Source organism: Anomaloglossus baeobatrachus, chromosome 1 (assembly GCF_048569485.1).
Source record: "Anomaloglossus baeobatrachus isolate aAnoBae1 chromosome 1, aAnoBae1.hap1, whole genome shotgun sequence".
Lineage (NCBI taxonomy): Eukaryota > Metazoa > Chordata > Amphibia > Anura > Aromobatidae > Anomaloglossus > Anomaloglossus baeobatrachus.
The window spans coordinates 514,658,435-514,680,081 of NC_134353.1; the positions used below are offsets into that span (position 1 = coordinate 514,658,435).

General features: G+C 45.1%; 1 protein-coding gene across 1 annotated transcript in view; it reads left to right on the forward strand.

Annotated features, from left to right (window-relative positions):
• PLPPR1 (phospholipid phosphatase related 1) overlaps positions 1-21,647 on the forward strand; it is a 332,039-nt gene that overhangs the window by 260,775 nt on the left and 49,617 nt on the right. The window lies entirely within an intron of this gene.

Sequence of the window (21,647 nt, forward strand, 5' to 3'; positions counted from 1 at the left end):
ACACTCACGTGCCTCTGGTATGTGTTTTGCAGTTTTTTCATGTACCGGAGGCACGTACACACGTGGACATATGATTTCATAATTGTTTGGACACACGTAAGTATTTTGGAACGGAACGTGTGTCCATTCCGTACTTACGTGTGTCCGTATGTTTCTCATTCTGACATGTCCACGTATTCTCTGGCAGCACCGGTGTCACACGGCCCGCCCCCGTACCACACGGATGTAGTGTGGATGCGGTCCCGTGTGACACGCGCCAGAGAAAATGCATGTGTCAGAGAACAAAAAAACAAACCTTTACTCACCTTCTCCTGTCTCTGCCGCTGCTGTCACTTGCTGCCGACCGCCGCTCATTATGCTCATTTAATATTCACTTCACTGTGGCCAGCAGCAGCAGCAGCGGGGAGTCGGCAGGGCTGGAGACCGAAGATCAGCACCACGGACAGCAGGAAGGACCACGTGAGTATGTAAATTACCGGTTCTCCGTGTGTTATCGTGGATAGCACACGGAGAACACACGTGGCCCTCACATACCGGAGACACGTACTTACCTAAAGCAACACGGAGGGAAAATTCGTGTCTCGTGGCATGTGCGTGATTTTCACGTGAGTGTGGCAGAGGCCTTACCAGCCCCGTTCCCAGCCTTTCCTTTCCCTTTCTTAAAGCATTTGGACAGACTGTGTCCCCCTCCACATCCCGAGCATTCATGCGTAAAGCGACAGGTAGCTCCAAACCTGCACTGCCCCTCATTGTACTGCCAACAGAAACCTTTCTTTTGGCTTGCCGGGGACCCGGCACCCGGTCCCCTGGCACCCCCCCTGAAAGGGCTGAGTCGGCGCCGACATCAGCCGCATCCATAAGGAGAAATCCTTATGGTCCCACCGCATACCCGGCCGCAACGCCTTCCTCTGCCTAAATTGCTTGTCATAGCGCAGCCATGCCAACCCGCCGTAAACCTGATAGGCCTCTCCTATCGCATCCATATAGCCAAACAAAGCTGAACAATGCTCCGGCTCCTTTTTCCCAATAACACTTGCCAAGATTGCAAACACCTGCAGCCAGTTTGCAAAAGTCCGAGGAATAAGCCTATAACGGCGTTTTTCCTCTTCGTCCTTCTCCTTCTTGGAGTCGCTCGGCTTGACCCTATCTACATTAAATTTTTCCAGGGGCAGCAGTGAAAATATCTCCACATATTCCCCTTTCCAAATCTTGTCCCTCACCTCCTTTTTTAAATGTGCCCCCAATGGGCCCTCAAAACATACATATACCTTGCTTTTTGCCCTATCGTCTAGCCGCACCACTTCTTCCTCCTTCTCCTTCTCTTTTTCCTTCGCACCCCCGGCCGCTCTCATCGTCTCACCCCCGCACCCCGCCTGCACACCCACTCCCACCCGCCGTTGCAGTACCCTGACCTGCCGTCCGCACCCATGCCGCCGCCAGTGCCCCCCCCCTGCTGCCCCAGAAGCCCCCGCCAACCCCTGCAACAGCCCCAACAATTTGCTCCACACTGCCGATCCCCCGGGCACTGCCGTATCCGCAGCCACCCCCCCAGAACACCCCGCCTGCACAAACTCTGCCGACACCGCAGCTGTCTCACCCAACCACGGCTCGGCATCCCCCGGAACTGCCGCTGTCCTCTGTCCTCCATCCGTCTGAATTGTCTGACAACCTGATGTCCTCTTCCTCCTCCTTGCCGCTGTCACCATCTTCCATCCGAGATCCGGGAGGCACCTCCGCAGCACCTCCCCCACCACGGCCACCCATCTGGGCCGCCGCGTGGGCAAATTCGTCCCTGCTCCGTCACTTGTCCCGCGGTGACAGCCCAGGAGACCGTCCTGTCCCCCGTGCTGGCACCCCGGGTCTCGACCTCTTCCGATTGCGCCCTCCCCCTTGCCAATTGCCAGGGGGCTCCGAACGCAGTCTCACAGATGACCACATCTGGATCCCAACCGCCACCACCTCTGGCCCTCCAGGGCCACCGCAGGCCTCCTGCCGCTGGGTCCTCACTCCCCCATGGGAGACCACTGCTACCAGGGGCTGCACAGCAGATCTGAGTGACCAAGCGGTCGCCACAAGGCTCCCGCTGTCACTCCCACTCACCGCCACTCCAGGGTCCGGCCCACCCGACCTCCTCCTGGCACCGGACCTCCCGCCGTCTGCAGCCCCGCGGCCCCCCTGCCGACTGCAGGGGGATATGCTGGCCTCCCTCTGCTGCCGAACACGCTCCCGACCAGGAGCCGCTGCCATCACTCGAAATCCAGTAAGTAGGCCCCGTTCTGGCCACTCCCGCCTCCCGGCCGCTGTAGCTGGAACGCAGACTCTCATGCTGCTCGGCCCGCCGCGGAGGGTCCCTGGAGGGGCTCTGACATCTCCTCCCCGCCCCCCCCTGCCCCCGGGGAATACCTGCGGGGGGGCCGTGACTGCCTCCCGCTGCTACTGGAGGAGCGAGGGGAAAGCGCTGACGGGTTAACCCTGGCAGCCCTGATGTGGGACTGCACTGCCAGGGGACTGTGCACTGCTACCGCAGCCCGGATAAGCCGCTCGATCTCCTGGAGGTCCGCCATCTGGAGTCCACGTCCCGTTCCTTTGGCGTCTGGAAGTCAAGAGGAGGTAACCCCTTAATGCATCCAAACTAACCCTTTCCCTACTCCTCCTCTTACTCCCCAGCTAAACCAACCACTAATGCCATATTTGGCATCCCTGCACATACTGTCCCTATTAACCCCATCACTCCTTCACCTTCCCCCTGGTCATGTCGCTCCTGCACCCCAGGGGGTTCCATGGCTTTCTTAGTCACTAATAGCAGACGTTTATGGCAGTTCACTCTAAATCCTTTAAGTATGATAAATATTAAATCCACTGGGATCATTAGTTTAGTAGTGAGCCGGACATACACTTATTATTTCTTATGATGCTTAGTAAAAGGGTTCTCCATGAATGGCAAAAGTAAAGAGAGAATCAAAATGTAATTCTGAAAAAAAAATCCTAAATACCTAAATCGTTAGAAAACTATTCTTGTTTCTTCTAAAGATGCAATTGTTATAGTTTAATAAAATGGCCACTAGCTTGTCACGCTGACAGAAACCTGTCCAAAAATGTTAATAGCAAAACTGCATGTGTGCATGTGCAGTAGGGAGCACTGCAGTGACCTGGAGATAACCTATACAACGTTATGCTATCTCCAGCTGACAGCAGAAGCTCAGCACTGAGAAAAACAGGGTGGACTGTAGTGTGAATAGCTTTTTCTTACCTCAGCCTTCCTGGTATCTACAGTATTAGATCAGACAGACATTGGGAACTTTGGTGTGAGCAGCCTCTTCTTACCTCAGCACCCTTGGTATTACCAGTTATTACCAGGTATTATCAGAACAACAGGGTGGACAGGACTGTGAACAGCCTCTTCTTTCTTTAGCACTCCTGGTATGTATTAAATCAGAAGTACAGTGAGGACAGCAGTATGAGCAGCCTCTTCTTACCTTAGCACTCCTGGTATCTTCATTAGATCAAGTAGATATGGAGGACTGTGGTGGGAGCAACCTCTTCTCACCTCAGGTCTCCTGGTACCTTCAGTATTAGATCAGATAGACATGGTGGACTGCAGTGTGAGCAGCCTCTTCTTGCCTTAGCACTCCTGGAAACTATTAAATCAGAAGTAAAGTGAGGACAGCAGTGTGATCACCTCTTCTTACCTTAGCACTCCTGGTATCTTCAATATTAGATCAGATAAACATGGAGGACTCTGGTGGGAGCAAGCTCTTCTTACTTCAGGTCTTCTGGTACCTCCAGTATTAGATTAGGCAGACAAGGGGGACTGTAGTGTAAGCAGCTTCTTACCTCAGCACTCCTTTTATCTTAAGTATTAGATTAGATAGACCTGGTGGACTGCAGTGTGAGCAGCCTCTTCTTACCTCAGCTCTCCTGGCATCTCCACTATTTGATTGGAAAGACAGGGAGGACAGGAGTGTGATTAGCCTCTTCTTATCTCCTTTGGTATGAAAATAAAGCACTAGTCTTCGCCATAATTCGGATAAGATTCAACTACTAAAGTCTTTGAGAATGCAAAAAAAAAAAATCCCGCCCACCTACTTCCTTCCTCATTGCCGGTGGACGCAGGTAGGGAGATGTTCGTCGTTCCTGCGGTGTTACACATATCGATGTGTGATTCCGCAGGAACGACCAACAACCAGCGGCATGCACCATAACGATATTATGAAAAGGAGCGACATGTCAACGATCAACGATTTTTGATGTTTTTGCGATCATTGATTGTCGCTCCTAGGTGTCACACGCTGCGATGTCGCTAACGATGCCGGATGTGCGTCACTAACGACGTGACCCCGACGATATATCGTTAGCGATGTCGCAGCGTGTAAAGCACATTTTCACACACGGACTGATGGTCTGTATGTAACAACTCATAAATGCATTACTTTGGTTCTGGACCACATTTGTCTATTATAAGTCAATGGATTTGTAAAAACGAATCACATAAGCATTACCATCTGTATGTCATGCATTTTCATAGAAATTTTAAAGATAAGATATTATAATTGCCTTTTATAATATTTTAAATTGTCTGTGTAAAACAGATGAAATATAGATGTACAATATAAATATTCAGATTTCACATGAATGACGATATGGATTAACAATCATCAGTGTTTTCATGATGTAAAACAAACGGTTTTGCACAGCTTTGTGTGAACTTAGCCTGAGTGTTAACATCCAAGAGTAACAGAACAATCTTTTTTTCTCAGGTCTCACTGTAGTGACATCTTAGGCTGCTTTCACACATTCGTTTTTTGGCATCAGGCACGATCCGGTGAAAAAACTGATGAGACGGAGCCGGCAAAAAAACGGATCAGTTGCATCAGTTTTGTCCATCAGTTTCTTCAGTTTTTTGACGGATGCGTTGTAATACTGAGCATGCGCAGTTCAAAAAAACAGATCCGACGGCCGTATGTGTTTTTTTTTCTTTTGCCGCATTATGCCGGATCCGGCGTCCATAGGCTTCCATTAGAAAACACGCCGTACAAAATCACCTTTTAAGACTTGGTTTACATGCAAACATGCCCACAAAAAAATGCAGAATATTCTTATTTTTTTCAATATGCAATCTATATGCCATCAGTGGCCGTTTTTTATGTCCGTGTGGAATCAAATCAGTCTGTTTGTTTTGCATGTCAATTTGCAGTATATACAGTCATATGAAAAAGTTTGGGCACCCCTATTAATGTTAACCTTTTTTCTTTATAACAAATTGGGTTTTTGCAACAGCTATTTCAGTTTCATATATCTAATAACTGATGGACTCAGTAATATTTCTGGATTGAAATGAGGTTTATTGTACTAGCAGAAAATGTGCAATCCGCATTTAAACAAAATTTGACCGGTGCAAAAGTATAGGCACCCTTATCAATTTCTTGATTTGAACACTCCTAACTACTTTTTACTGACTTACTAAAGCACTAAATTAGTTTTATAACCTCATTGAGCTTTGAACTTCATAGGCAGGTGTATCCAATCATGAGAAAAGGTATTTAAGGTGGCCACTTGCAAGTAGTTCTCCTATTTGAATCTCCTATGAAGAGTGGCATCATGGGCGCCTCAAAACAACTCTCAAATGATCTGAAAACAAAGATTATTCAACATAGTTGTTCAGGGGAAGGATACAAAAAGTTGTCTCAGAAATTTAAACTGTCAGTTTCCACTGTGAGGAACATAGTAAGGAAATGGAAGAACACAGGTACATTTCTAGATAAGCCCTGAAGTGGCAGGCCAAAAAAATATCAGAAAGGCAGAGAATGGTGAGAACAGTCAAGGAAAATCCACAGACCACCTCCAAAGACCTGCAGCTTCATCTTGCTGCAGATGGTGTCAATGTGCATCGGTCAACAATACAGCGCACGTTGCACAAGGAGAAGCTGTATGGGAGAATGATGCGAAAGAAGCCGTTTCTGCAAGCACGCCACAAACAGAGTCGCCTGAGGTATGCAAAAGCACATTTGGACAAGCCAGTTACATTTTGGAAGAAGGTCCTGTTGACTGATGAAACAAAGATTGAGTTGTTTGGTTATATAAAAAGGCGTTATGCATGGAGGCAAAAAAACACGACATTCCAAGAAAAGCACTTGCTACCCACAGTAAGATTTGGTGGAGGTTCCATCATGCTTTGGGGCTGTGTGGCCAATGCCGGCACCGGGAATCTTGTTAAAGTTGAGGATCGTATGGATTCAACTCAGTATCAACAGATTCTTGACAATAATGTGCAAGAATCAGTGTCGAAGTTAAAGTTACGCAGGGGATGGATATTTCAGCAAGACAATGATCCAAAACAGCGCTCCAAATCTACTCAGGCATTCATGCAGAGGAACAATTACAATGTTCTGGATTGGCCATCCCAGTCCCCAGACCTGAATATCATTGAACATCTGTGGGATGATTTGAAGCGTGCTGTCCATGCTCGACGACCATCAAACTTAACTGAACTGGAATTGTTTTGTAAACAGGAATGGTCAAATATACCTTCACCCAGGATCCAGGAACTCATTAAAAGCTACAGGAAGCGACTAGAGGCTGTTATTTTTGCAAAAGCAGAATCTACAAAATATTAATGTCACTTTTATGTTGAGGTGCCCATACTTTTGCACCAGTCAAATTTTGTTTAAATGCGGATTACACATTTTCTGTTAGTACAATAAACCTCATTTCAATCCAGAAATATTACTCAGTCCATCAGTTATTAGATATATGAAACTGAAATAGCTGTTGCAAAAACCCAAATTGTTATAAAGAAAACGGTTAACATTAATAGGGGTGCCCAAACTTTTTCATATGACTGTATATACACTGCAACTGCAGATATATCATATCTCTCCCTCTCTCTCTATCTATCTATCTCCTTTTTGTACATCTTTATGTCATTCGTTGTTTAGATGACCCAGTTAATAAATACTTAAGGTCAAATACAGTTTGCTATTTTTAAAGTGTATCTTCTTGGTGGGTATGTTTTAAATAAAGCTTCTTTGTTTTTACATTCATGTGCGGATTATATGCATTTTTGGTGCATTTGCAAAGTATCTGGGTTTTTACCTGCATTCTTTCTGCATCTAGTACAATTCTATGTGGAAAATCTGCATATAAAACTCAGCATACCCACAAGAAAAATTAATGTTATGGATTTGAAACTTACATCGCAGTTGTGTTTATGCTAAGTAAAAACAGCACAATTCCTATGAGATTTCTATAAATCCCATCCACTTTGCTGTAACTTTAAGATGCTGCATTTTTTGAGCAGTGAAAATAGACAACATCAAAAACTCATCTTGGGAACTTAACCTAATATGGTATAAACTACATAGTAGTCAATAGTTAAGGAATTGCCAGGTGTAAGGAGATGGAAGTGCTGCCCACACCCCCTCAAAGACAATGTGAGGTTTTGCCATATAATGCACTGTTGACATGTCTTTAGTCTGGCATGGGTACAGTTAAAAGTGAGACAGAATCCGACTGGGATGAGTTATGTGGGAAGACAAGAGGGCTGCTTCCTGGGAGGTGACATTCAGTTAGTGACTTAGTAGTCAGTTAAACACAGAGTTCGTGGGTAATGGATCTAAGGTCTGAGAGTTGGCAGACTGTCTTTTAGGTGTCTTGTGATGAGAGACAGCAACAGATAGTGAAATCCAAATACCAAAGAACTGGAGAAGAAACATGAAACTTTGTACCAATCGATAAACCAGAAAGATGGATAAAACATGATCGATGCCAGGAAGGCTGAGTAAGCAAAACTGAAAGATTCAGGTGAACTGGGAGACCGGTATAGATAAAGAGAAACGGACTGAGAAAAGACTTGTATGAGAAGGATGTGGGTGAGCGACATACTGCAGAGTTAGCGGTATCCCAAGCTGTGAGACTCATCATGGTCACCATGTTGGGACACAACTTCCTCTACGTGGGGATTGGGGGCATATCACAGCCTGAAGTCTGTGACCCTCAGAGAATGTAGTTTGTATATAAACATGAGGAATTGTCATAATCTCTATAGCGGAGGCCTCATAGTGGAAAACAAAAGCTCTCAGAGTTGTTAACTGGATTATAGTGAGATGCAAGTATATGAAAGTAATGATAAGCGAGATTTGAAATACTCGGATTCACGATACTCATAACGAGCACTGTCTAATACTCACGTATGCATTCCAAATAGTGTGTGCAATGCAAGTCAATGGGGAAAAAAACTCGCAGTGTAACGAGTAACCCGAATTCTGCATATTCCCTACTCACACGAATAGTACGGCATTTGGGTTACTAGTTACTTTGTGAGTATTCCCCATTGACTTGCCTTACACACGCTATTCGAAATGCATACGCGAGTATTAGACTGTACTCATTATGAGTTTCACGAATCTGAGTATTTAGAAACTCGCTCTTCATTATTTGGAAGACAAGCGAAAGAAACTGTTGTGTGATTTCACCTAAAAGTGTTAGTGCCTGCCTATAGCAAGTGAAGTGTTAAATAAGAACCGTGCATACTATCGCTTGTACATAGTTGTTGCCAAGCTACAGTTCAGTAAAAATTATATTTTCCAACTGTGGTTTTTCTTTATCTGGACTTAGCCTGTCCTATACCATTTCAACCGGCAGCCTGTGAAGTCATCTTGCCCAGTTAAAGAGCAGCACGAATATACAAATACCTATCCAGGACCCCCATTTTCATATAGTGTGTGGGGGGGGGGGCGAAGAGAATGAGTATCTTGCCCACGGCTTCCACCTGCTACAGTGTTACACTGGACTGTCCAACATTTCTGTAGACCATTTGTGCCGCCCCCATGCCAGCAGCCGGCGCTGCTCGGGTCCGGGCCTTCTGGGGTGGTGGCTCGAGGGTCTCCAGACCCGGGGGTCTCGCGGACACACCGAATAAAAAAAAGGGGACGTAAATGTACGGGCTAGGCCGTATTAAGTTCGTGATGCCACCCACGGTGTGTGGTGAAGTGGGACACCACCGCTGCTGTTGTAGGGCATAGCGACCGCAGGTAGTGTTGGTGTACTCACAGTTAATAAAGCACACAAGTCTCTGGTAAACCAAGGTGCTGGTGGCCGGTGCCACGGCCGGTTGCATTCGGGTACCCCACCCGGCTGGTGGTTTCTATCCTTTTCCTCTGCACTGTTTTGTGTAAGGTGGACTTCCTAGTCTGAAACTCAGGAGTCCGCTCCCGGCTGGATGTGGTCTAAGGAGCCGTGCCTGCAGACGCTGGCCTTGGGATCTATGGGCCCTGGCGGTGACCTCCTATCCCTATCGGTGGGCTGTTGTCTTCTATGAGGGACTTTGGGTGGGATTGGTGAATTAACCAGCCCACTTGTTTCCGGTTCTGGCTTCAGGGTCCGAGTACCCCCCTTTGTGCTACTGTTTCCAGGTCGGTTCCCCGTGTTGGTACCGGCGGGCTACAACCCTGTTTTCCCGCCCCGGGCTGTCTGGACCCCTGGGTGGCTCTGTCAAACCGCCTGGTCACGCCCACTGGTGTGTCTATCTTTCCCTAAGGGGGAGGTGACTAGGGTTTTTGGTTGGCTTTGTGTTTCCTTGTGGGGGAAAGGTGTTGTGTAGGGGCCTATTTGTGACTACCTGGTTTTGCCAGGGCGTCACACATTCCTACAAATTTAGCATGCTCTATCCAAAAGTGGATATGGGCACTCAGGTTTGGGAATGAATCCTAGGGATGGAACAAAATGGTCCCCAATTACTAACAGTGATAAACAAATTAATTTTATATTAAAATATCACATTTAAACACTTATCTTCATTATATTTCTTTTTTGCTGCATGTTATATTGTTTAGCTTCAGCTTTTTAAGCTTCTTTTTTTCACCATATTTACCTCAATAAAAATGCATTCATAATTTCTAGATGTCACTTTAATGCAGCGTACACTCGCAGTCACTATTGTATTCTTCTACAATACATCCTACATTAAAAAGTTAATTTTCTCCAAGTAATTGGCAGTTGTGTGGAGGTTGGTGACATTGCTACTTGATTGACAGCATATACGTCTTCCACTGACTAATTGCTTTGAGTGATGTTACTGTGATTGCACACCCACAAAATAATGAGTAGCTTGCTTCTTTTTCAGTAATTCAGCTGCTGCCAATATAACTTATCTGCTTTATACATTTCTGCTTCACTACATGTGCATAAAATGTTAACAACACATCTTTATTAAACCGTAGTTTGTTCACTTATTTTAAGGGTTATTATTCAGCCTCGTTGCCATTGCTACAAAAGCATGAATTTGTAGATGACGCTATTTATTTTTTGGCGGTATTGTGCTTAAAGGGTTATTTTCACCTTTTGAAGTAGACCCGAAGTGATTGAAGTGGTGACCACCTTCCCTGATAGGGCATTTTCAGAGCCCAGTTCTCTGGATTGATGAGGTTCTAAGGGTAGGTTCACAAATATCATTTTTGCTGCCTTTCTATGCAGCGTATTTGATGCATCATATACACAGCATCTTACAGTACCAGCCTAACAAATGGCGTTCTGAAATCTCATCTCATGCACACTCTGGGTTTTATTCTGCATGTATTTTCAGCACTTCTAGGTTTATCCCTAGAAGATGCAACGTATCAATTCTTTCAACATTTTTACAGCACTTTTCACCCAATCAGATGGAAAGGTAAAAAACACAAGTAAAAACACTGCAAGAAACACTAGGAAAAAGGCAAGTATTATATTCCACAATTTAACTTATCCTTAGACATTCATGCCCCAGAGCCACAAGACGTCATGTATACTTTGGGAATATTGGAAATAACTAGTGATGGGAAAATAGTAAAATATTCGGGTTCAATTTATCTGTGCTGATTTTCTACTATTCTTGTATTCATCATGAATAAAGATGAGCGAAACCGAAGTTTAGTGTTAGGTGTTCGTACAAATCACAGACTTTACACAAAAAAGAGTTCGGATTCAGATTTTGGATGGCTTCCATATGCTGACCACTTGCACAAGCATCGTTATGCTCAGGTATACTCGATGCTGAGCCCAGTTTGAGTCACTTTCAGTGTTTAAATGGCTCGCACTGGGGGTAACAACAGCATGATCAGATATAGTGTGCACTAAAAAAAGAAAAAATGGAAAAATCTGCCCATCCATCCCCAGAAGTGATCTGGTATTGGGTGGTTCCATGTGGGCAGACCCAAAATGCCCCAACTAACCAAACTTCCACAGGTCCGCTCAACTCTAGTCACGAATAATGAACCTAATGTAACTGAATGGGAAATTCAAATAATTTTCTGGAGGACCTTGGAGGTAAGTCTGGGAGGGCTGTAAAAATGCTGCAATGGATGTAAAAATGCTGAAACTGAATGGGAACATGTCTTGATACATTTATGACTCACATTTGTTTTCTTTAAATAATGTCAGAGTATTATGGGAATTAAAGCAGGAGAATTCTACTTTGAGTTTCCTGCGGCTGTCACACTTCCGGGTCGGATCATTAAAGTTTATCCAAATGCACAGGTTCCCCCATCCACCCTCTGTAACAATGTCTGTGATTGGTTGCAGTCCTGCTTCCTCCGCACACCCTCTATGGCCCCCTTCACACGTCCGTGTCTCCAGTACGTGTTTGGTCTGGTTCCTCACGTGCCGGAGACACGGGCACACGTAGACCCATTAAAATCAATGGGTCTGCGTACACGTACATGTTTTGCTATGGACCGTGTGTACGTGTGGAGCATATGTGTGCCCGTGTGGACATGTTCGTTTTTCTCCGGCATCACGGGTGTCACACAGCCCGCACACGGACCGCACGGAAGTGATCCGTGTGACACACACTGGAGAAAACACACGTGATAGTAAAAAAAAAAATTCTATACTCACCTGTCCCCAGTACTGCAGTCTGCAGTCGCTGCCGTTCCTGTCACTCGCTTCCAACCCCTGCTCATTATGCTCATCGCATATTTACTCCACTGCGGGCAGAAGCAGCAGCAGTGGGGAGTCACCAGGACCAGAGACCGAAGATCAGCACCACGGACATCAACGCCAGGGACAGGTAAGTAGAAAGTTCCCAATCTCCGTGTGTTATCCGGGATAACACATGTGTGCCAAAAAACGGCACATGGAGGGATATACGCACCTTTGACATGTCCGTGAAAAACGTGTGTGATTTTCACGGACGTATGAAGAGGGCTACGACAGCGTCTGGGATTAGTTATAGTCAGACTGCAGGCATGCTGGCGTCTGTAATTGGTTGCACTCATACTAGCTATCTGGGTCCCCGAAGTGAAGTGTAAAAATAAATAAATAATTGGAGAAAACAGCTTAAAGTTGTGTGCGTTATCTTGGCTGTTTGCGTTATCTTGGCTGTGTATTAAAACATGAAGGACCCCATTCTTATTTAAAAAAAATATTTAAATAAATAATTTAAAAACAGTTGGGAGGTCGCCTTAAATTTGATACCCAGCCAAGATAAAGTGGACATCTGGGGACTGGTATTCTCAGGCAGGGGAAGCCCATGGTTATTGGGCCCTCTTCAGCTTTAAAATAGCAGCCCGCAGCTGCCACAGATTTGGACATCCATTAAATACTCCAGTCCTGGCATTTTATTGCCTCAACTCGATTGCCCTGGTGTGGTGGCAATTGAGGTAATAAGAGGTTAATAACAGCTGTGATTTGTCAAAAAAATCACAGCCGTCATCAAGCCCAAGGTGAGCCCGAGGTGAGTAATGGGGAGTGGTCTATGAAACCCCCCCCAATTATTAACCCTGTAAGTAAAGAAAAATAAACACAAAACAAAAAGAAAGATCCTTTATTAAAAAAACAAAAAATCAAAACACTTACTTTTTCCAATTTATTAGCCCCCAAAACACCTCTGCAGGTTAAATGTAATCCACACTATAACGTCCCATGATGATTCCGGCTCTGTTACATCCTGAGGTCACAGTGCGTTGTCACAGAAAATGGCTGTGAAACACACTGACACAGCCGCAGCTGTGAGCGGTGATGTCACTATCACCTGAAGTCACAGCTGGCTTTTCCCACTTACCCCAGCTATGACCTCAGGTGAATTCCCCTCAGGTGAACGCATTGAATTCAATGACCTCACCTTTGAAGTCAATGCCAAATTACCTGAATAGGACATGTGTACATTTTGAGTATTTGGTTGCAGACAATTCTGCACTAAATCTGTATTTTCTGGCAGAAAAATTCATCAAAACTGCATCAAAAACCCATATGGTTTCAGTGCATTTTTCTGCAAGGTGATGCAGATTTACTGCAGAATTGTCTGCAAAAAAATACTAAACGTGTGCTTATTTCCTAAACTGGCAATCTGGCACTGACTTCAATGAGTTTACCTGAGATCACAGCTGGGGTTCACATGGTACCCCAGCTGTGACCTCAGGTGAACTGACCTCAGGTTAAGTTAATGAGCTCAGTGACCTCACCTCAGGTGAACTCAGTGAACTGAGCTGAGATGAGTTTACTGAGTTGAATGCATCTCTTGTCAAAAACTCATCTAAAATGCAATGTGAGTCTGACATGTTTTTAGTGCCTTTTTCTGCAAGGAGATGCAGGGAACTCAGCGGCCTCACCTCAGATGAACTCATTAAACTTAGAGATGGATTACCGCTCCAGAAAAATGCACCAAAGATGGTTCAAAACCGCATTGCTTTTTTGCCAGGAAATGCAGATTTGGTGCAGATATGTTTGCAACTAAATACTCAACATTTGCAGATAGCGTAATCTCGTAATCCGCCATTGAGTTCAATGAGTTCACTGAGGTAAATTTACTGCATCATTCGGCAAAAAAATTTACCGAAAATGCGTCACAACCTCATCATGTTTTTGATGCATTTTTGCCAGGAGATGCAGTGAACTCAGACCTGAGGTTACTAAGTTCATTGAGCTCACCTGAGGTTAGTTCACCTGAGGTCACAGTTGAGGTACCATAGGAACCGAAGCTGTGACCTCAGGTCTACTCATTGAACTCAATGCTGGATTACCTTATCAGGCGATGTGCACACATTGAATATTTGGTTGCAGACATTTTTACACCAAATCTGCATCTCCTGGAAGAAAAATGCATCAAAGCCGCATGTGTTTTTCCTGCGGTTTTGGTGTGCTTTTCTGCCAGGAGCTGTATATTTGGTACAGAAATGTCTGCAACTAAATGTTCAAAGTGCACACATCACTTCATCTGGTAATCTGGCCCTGACTTCAATGAGTGCACCTGACATGAGGTCATTGAGTTCAATTCCTTTACCTGAGGTGGATTCACCAGAGGTCACACCTGTGGCTCCATTAGTGTGTCCCTGACACCGAAATGAGCGGTCATGTTTTCTAATGTGACCATGCACTGCAACCTCAGATGTAGCAGAGCTGGGATCGTCATGGTACATTGTGTATTAAGATGGACCTGCAGGGGGTTTGGGGTTAATAAATTGGAGAAAGAGGGTATTTTCTTTAAAAAATAAAAAAAATAAAGTATTTATCTCTGTGTTTTGTGCTTAATTCTTTTGACTTACAGGGTTAGTAATGGAAGGGGATCTCATCATGACAGTTGTGATTTTTTGAAAATGTATAGCTCTCAGCTGTCATTAACCCCTTATATTACCCCAATTGTAACCGCAACAGGGCAGTCAGGATGAGATGGGTAAAGCGCTAGAATTGGCGCATCTAATGGATGCATAAATTCTGGGGATTCTGCAGCCTGCTATTTTTAGGCTTGGGAGGGTCCAATAACCATGGGCCTGCCAAGCCTGAGGATGCTAGGGGGGCCTCACAGCATTTTTTTTTGTTAATGATGTATTTAAATAATTAAAAAAATGCATTTATTTTGATACACAACCACGATAATGTGACAGCTGGGGACTGCATCCTGAAGCTATCTTTTTTATCTGCACTGGGTATCAAAATAAGGTGGACACTAGGACATGTTTTTCATTTATTTATTTTTACACTCCACTTCGGAGACCTAGACAGCTAGTTTGAGGACAACCAATCACAGACACAAGTAAGCCAGCAGTATGACTACAACCAATCACAGATGCTGTCATAGAGGATGGGTGGGGGAAACAGTGAATAAAGATTAATGTGAGAAACTCAGTAAGTATAATTCTCCTGTATAATGACCATGTAATTTTTTATCCACTGTTTCTCCATTTGGTATTCACCTCTTGAGTTTCGTTTCCCTTCCCCACTTGTTTGTTGCCTGATTTTCAGCCACTAAACATGCTGGGATTGCCTGTCAATGACAGTAATGCCAGTAGCAGAGATGGATATTACTGTGATTGGCAAGCAATCCCGCAAGTTTAGTGGCTGAAAATCAGGCATCAAACATATGGGGAGAAGACTCAAAATCCACAAGGTGATCAAGGTGAATACCAAAATGCTTGTTGAGTAATGGATATCGGGAATAACATACTATACGTGCAAGTAACGAATAGTGCCAAATATATTGGCTCATCACTAGAAATAACCCTTTAAATTCTGCCTGAATTTATGTGGGTATTTAATGGGCTTTCCAAATGCTAGATGAAGAGATATAATGACTTCATAAATTGAAAATTGACAAAAATAAGGATTATCAGTTCACCCTGATTCCTCAGTTTTACTCTATAGAGACTGACTTGCACAGTGTGCTAGATTAGTATATGAAAGTGGCATGGTGCTGGACTGTATTTATGCTGGGATTAATGATGGAGTCTTTGTGTCAGGGCCGGCGTCAGCACGCGGCATACCTGGGCAAATGCCGGGGCCCTGGAGAGCCGGGGGGGCCCACTCGGCCTCGTCAGTTCTGGTGCCCCTTGGCCGGGGCCCCCTCGCCTTAGTTCTGCTGCCCCCGGGCCGAGTTCCGCAGTCCTCGGCAGGAATCTGCAGCGCCGTCCCTTTAAGGCGCGCAGACTTCCTGGTTTGAACTTCATCTGTGGGCGGAGCTACCGACCGGCCTGCTCAGTCCCACAGATGAAGGAGTTGCAGTGCCAGCCAGCGACCCCCAGCACAGCTCTTCTCTCCGGCGCTGTGTGGGCCCCCTCTCCGGCGCTGTGTGGGCCCCCTCTCCGGCGCTGTGTGGGCCCCCTCTCCGGCGCTTTGTGGGCCCCCTCTCCACCGTGACCTGAGAGGTATGTGCCCTCCCCGCCCCCGATTTATGGGCCCTGGGGAGCTGTATGGGCTTCTCCCCCCTTAGGTGTATGCCCTGCCCCCCGGTGCTGTATGTGCTGGCCCCTGGAGCTGTGTGTGTGGGCCCCACAGAGCTACGTGTGTGTCTGTATGTATGTAGCAGAGCTAGGTGTGTATGTATGTAGCAGAGCTATGTGTGTATGTATGTAGCAGAGCTATGTGTGTATGTATGTAGCAGAGCTATGTGTGTATGTATGTAGCAGAGCTATGTCTGTATGTATGTAGCAGAGCTATGTCTGTATGTATGTAGCAGAGCTATATGTGTATGTATGTAGCAGATTCATGTATGTATGTAGCAGAGCTATGTGTGTATGTATGTAGCAGATTCATGTATGTATGTAGCAGAGCTATGTATGTAGCAGAGCTATGTGTGTATGTATGCAGCAGAGCTATGTGTGTATGTATGTAGCAGAGCTATGTGTGTATGTATATAGCAGAGCTAGGTGTGTATGTATGCAGCAGAGCTATGTGTGTATGTATGTAGCAGAGCTATGTGTGTATGTATGTAGCAGAGCTAGGTGTGTATGTATGCAGCAGAGCTATGTGTGTATGTATGTAGCAGAGCTATGTGTGTATGTATATAGCAGAGCTAGGTGTGTATGTATGCAGCAGAGCTATGTGTGTATGTATGTAGCAGAGCTATGTGTGTATGTATGTAGCAGATTCATGTATGTATGTAGCAGAGCTATGTGTATGTATGTATGTAGCAGAGCTATGTATGTAGCAGAGCTATGTGTGTATGTATGCAGCAGAGCTATGTGTGTATGTATGCAGCAGAGCTATGTGTGTATGTATGTAGCAGAGCTATGTGTGTATGTATGTAGCAGATTCATGTATGTATGTAGCAGAGCTATGTATGTAGCAGAGCTATGTGTGTATGTATGTAGCAGAGCTATGTGTGTATGTATGTAGCAGAGCTATGTGTGTATGTATCCAGCAGAGCTGTGTATGTATGTAGCAGAGCTATGTGTGTATGTAGCAGAGCTATGTGTGTATGTAACCAGCAGAGCTGTGTATGTATGTAGCAGAGCTATGTGTGTATGTATGTAGCAGAGCTATGTGTGTATGTATCCAGCAGAGCTGTGTATGTATGTAGCAGAGCTATGTGTGTATGTAGCAGAGCTATGTGTGTATGTATCCAGCAGAGCTGTGTGTGTCTGTATGTATGTATCTAGCAGAGTTGTGTTGTGTGTCTGTATGCATGTATGATGTGTATCTATGTATGTCAGTGTATATGACTGTATAGATATGTCAGTTCTATACGTATTTTTGTGAGTTTGTCTTTAAATATGTATATGTATGTGTACGTATGTGTGTGTCTGGGTGTAGATGGGGCCCACCGGGACTCTTCCGCCCAGGGCCCACAAAAACCTGGAGCCGGCCCTGCTTTGTGTAATGGATAGTTATTCTGTAAGATCATTTGTAAGGAATTGAGTAATAATTTATAGAAAAAAGCTAAGAAATACAGTTAATTATTTACAAATATTCCAGTTGTAATGATGTTTAATATGTAAAATACACATGAGTGGTAGAGAACTACTGGCAATGAGCACTGAATCCTAAATGGTGGTCTTAATGCTCCAGGAGCGATCCTGTATATATCTGGATGTTCTGAATTTCTCATTCAAGGGTTAACTAAATAACTTTGAGACATCCTTGAATTTGATTTGTCTGTGAGCATCTCTGGTATTGATGACTGGCAAATTGCCATGGAGCTGAGCTTGTGGAATTCCCCTTCGGGCATGGAGGGCTGTGCTGCTACACCAACTACTCTAGAAGATTGCGGTACACTGATCAAACACTTCTGCTGCTAAGACAGTGTTGACATTATATTTTCAATTAGTTTTACATAGAAATGTTATTTCGAGCTATTTCCAATCTTCCTTCCCAGTACTATATTTGTAAAATATTCTCTATAGACAATATGAAGTTTATATGCTCCATAAGTAGGTTATATTGAATGCACAGCAAAGCTGTAGAGGTTCACAGAAAGGATATACTGTACATGGATGGAAGAATTCAATAATCGCTGCCCTATTAGATGGAATGTGCACAGGGGTATAGCGCTAGCCTTTTCTATTTTCCTTGAGTCATTTTACCCAGTGAAATTGGTTTAAGTAAATTTATAGAGTTATTTCCATCTCCAAGATCCTATCCCAATCTGTAGTAGGTGTAATAATAATCATATTAGCACATACCTCCAATTAGAAATGTAGTATGGTTTTGCTGATTAGCTATGTCACTTACCTCATATGCAAACCACTGCAGCTTAGGTATTCATGGTTACGATCATTCATATAGTGAAAGGTAGTTAGTTGATTGTGGTCTTAACCATAGATGCCTGAGCTGCCATGCCTGTGAGGAATGTGCGAATTTCAAGCCATAGGCCTCCGTACTCAATTGCCAAAGAGAGTCTTTCTGTGTGCATGACTTCATGCGAGGGGTGCAACTTTTATTAATTTCTTCAGGCTGGTGTCCATCATGCCACTACCGCTCCCCATCGTAGATGAAGTAGTAAAATACGTGACACCGGAGTTCTCTTCGCAAACCAAAATTGAACAGTTTCTTCTTTTCACCACTATGACAGACATGGCCTCACTCCACACGGTTCTGCTGTTACTGTATTTTAGGCTACTCTCAGTCGACCTATCCCTGCTATCTTGGATCTTGTCTGCAAGCTGCCAGGCACCTGGGTCTCCATTCCCCTATTCTCCTTCTCACAGCTGACCACTTTTGGGCCCTGACAGCTGTCTAGTATCATGACTTCCGTAAGCCTGCCGGGGTGAGCAGTAGACTCTGGACCTTATGAGGCTACCTCAAGGTCCCTTGACCAGCCCTTATTTAATGGCGTGTCTTTATTCCTCAAACCCTCTGCAGAACTGCCCCTCACAAGGTCCATCTCTCTAACCAACCCACTGCCATTCATCACTCCTCCCTTCTTTGATTCTACCCTATTGTATCTAATATCTAATCCACTGCTGCTCTTTGCCACCACTACACGGTCACGACTCTGCTACATCAGGGACCTGACCTGCACCTCACTAGCAGCAGTACATTTATCACACACATTGATAATACTCAACAACATATACATTATAATAACCCTGGAATAGAAGAAGGAGGTGGCACTCGCCAAGAAAAAATGTTCGTTTATTCTTTAAAAAATAGACATCAAAAAGCAGGCTGGGATGTGAGGGACGTCAGAGATGTCAGCGGCCATTTCACGCTCACAGGCACTTCATCGGGTCCATCCCACCCTGCTTTTTGATGTCTATTTTTTAAAGAATAAACGAAGATTTTTACTTGATGAGTGCCGCCTCCTTTCTTCTTCTATTCCAGAGTTATTATATGTGTTCCAATGGAAATTATTGCACCACAGGTGCTTTTTTTTCAGTCTCTGTCGTGACCTATTTGTTGCACTGAATTACTTAAAAATGGATGAGGAGCAGTGAATGTGGTTTTAGTACCGGACTTTTAATTCTTTGGATGAATATATACATTATGCTTAGTATAAAACACATTCTGCACAGCACAGAAAAATAGCATAAAACAGTAGAGGGGGGGTGGCGACCTCCTTGCACACGTCCACATGAGGTAGGAGACATAGCTTATCAGGAGATCTATACTACATTTCTAATTAGAGGTTTTTGCTAATATTATTATTATTATTATTATTATTATTATTACACCTACTACATAGAAGGATAGGATCTTCGAGATGGGAATACCCCTTTAATGGGAACCTGTCAGGCCCCTGTGCCCTCTAACCCAGCAGTATTCATACCTGCATGCCCAAATTCCCCTGCCTAACCAGCCCTGTATAATGCTATTCACTAACATGAATGTTTACAAAAACTACATGTTTATGTTAATTAGGACCTTGACTAGTCACCGGGGTGTTGTTTCCAAAGACTAGTCGGCTCTCCTTCCATGTTATCATGCCCCTGTTGGCGTGATAACATGATTTCCACCAGCTGGCATCACTGCTAGCTCCGAAAAATGTCGCACATGCGTGCAGCTCATTTCGGCTGCATCAGTGTACCTCTGAAGCAGGGAGGACCCTTCCTGTTTTCAGTAGGCGCACTGCGCATGATTAAATTAACTAATTTAATTAATTAAAATGATTGAAATTAATTGGCCTCCTGAAAATCAATTCTCTAAAATAGTAAAAGTAGATTGTGAGCCAAATTGAAGACCACCACTAATGTAAATGGTGACAATCTCAGCGATTAGCAACAGCAACAGGAATTATACAAAGCAAATCCAACCTGCAGATACTATCTCAGGAATTTTAGATCCTGCCATACAGATGTGAATAGTAGAAAGACGTTGAAACAATTTTAATGTAAAATATTCACAACAAAATATACTTTATGCTAAATAATTATGTAATGCCCCCATGTCAGTGGCCGAGCCGCTCGGATCCGGAACCGTGGTGGCTCGAGGGGTCTCCGGACCCGGGTGGGGGTCGAGCGGACACTCGAATTTAAAAGGGGGGATACGTACAGAGGCATAGGAAGTTTGTGACTCCACCCACGGTGTGTGGTAAGATGGAGTACTACTGCTGCTGTTGGGAGCGCCCGGTGGTGGTGGTATGGCAGCAAGGTGTTTAACCCCTCCGTGGGTAGGAGGTTTGCCCTGGGGCTCGGTGATGGTAGTGAAGGGGTGCCGTTGGGAAGGAAAGGGTTTTCTGCGTATTCACTCAGTCCAAGAATACTGACATCGACAACTTGTAAACCAGAATTCTGAGCACCGCTGCAGCAGGGAGGGAGCAAGCGTGGATCTGTGCCCCTTGGTGTTGCTTATAAGCCTGTGACCTTTTCCGTGGCACTTTCTTCACTATTTGGACCCTGTAGTGTGGAACTTGTCGGGTCCCGCTCACCCGTATGGCTAACGGAGTGAGCTTGCTCTCAGGGTTCACACTTGGGATTTTCTGGACTATGTACTGGGAAAGTCCTATCCCATCGTTGCGCCAGTACCCCGATTTTGGAGCGGGCGGAGGATGAATCTGGAAGACTTCACCCTCGTTGGTTAAATTACCGGGCTGCGAGAAGCTACTTCCCGGTACCTCGTCGTGCCCTGGCCCCTGCTTGGAGATGGCTCAAGGCCGCCGACTGCCCTCCTTGGCAGATCCGTGCCCCTTGACACAATCCCCTGCGACCGGGGTTCCAGCCCATACCAGGCCCAGACCAACGTCTGCCACCTAGTATTCTACTGGGAGCCCTGCTCCTGACCTGCTCTCACTTCTCCTATCCTCACACTTCTCTCTCGCTAACACTTCTGACTCTCCCCTACCAACCACCCATGTGGGCGGCCCTATTCTCTTCAGGCCCCCCAATGGTGTGTCTGATGGGTGTGGGGTAAAGTGTTCCTAAGGTTTTGAGTAGCTCTGCTCTTAGCAACATCGAAAGACAGGGACCCGTAACCAAGGAGGACTTGGATACTGTGCTGAAGGGCAGATTGCACAATACCCTGTAACG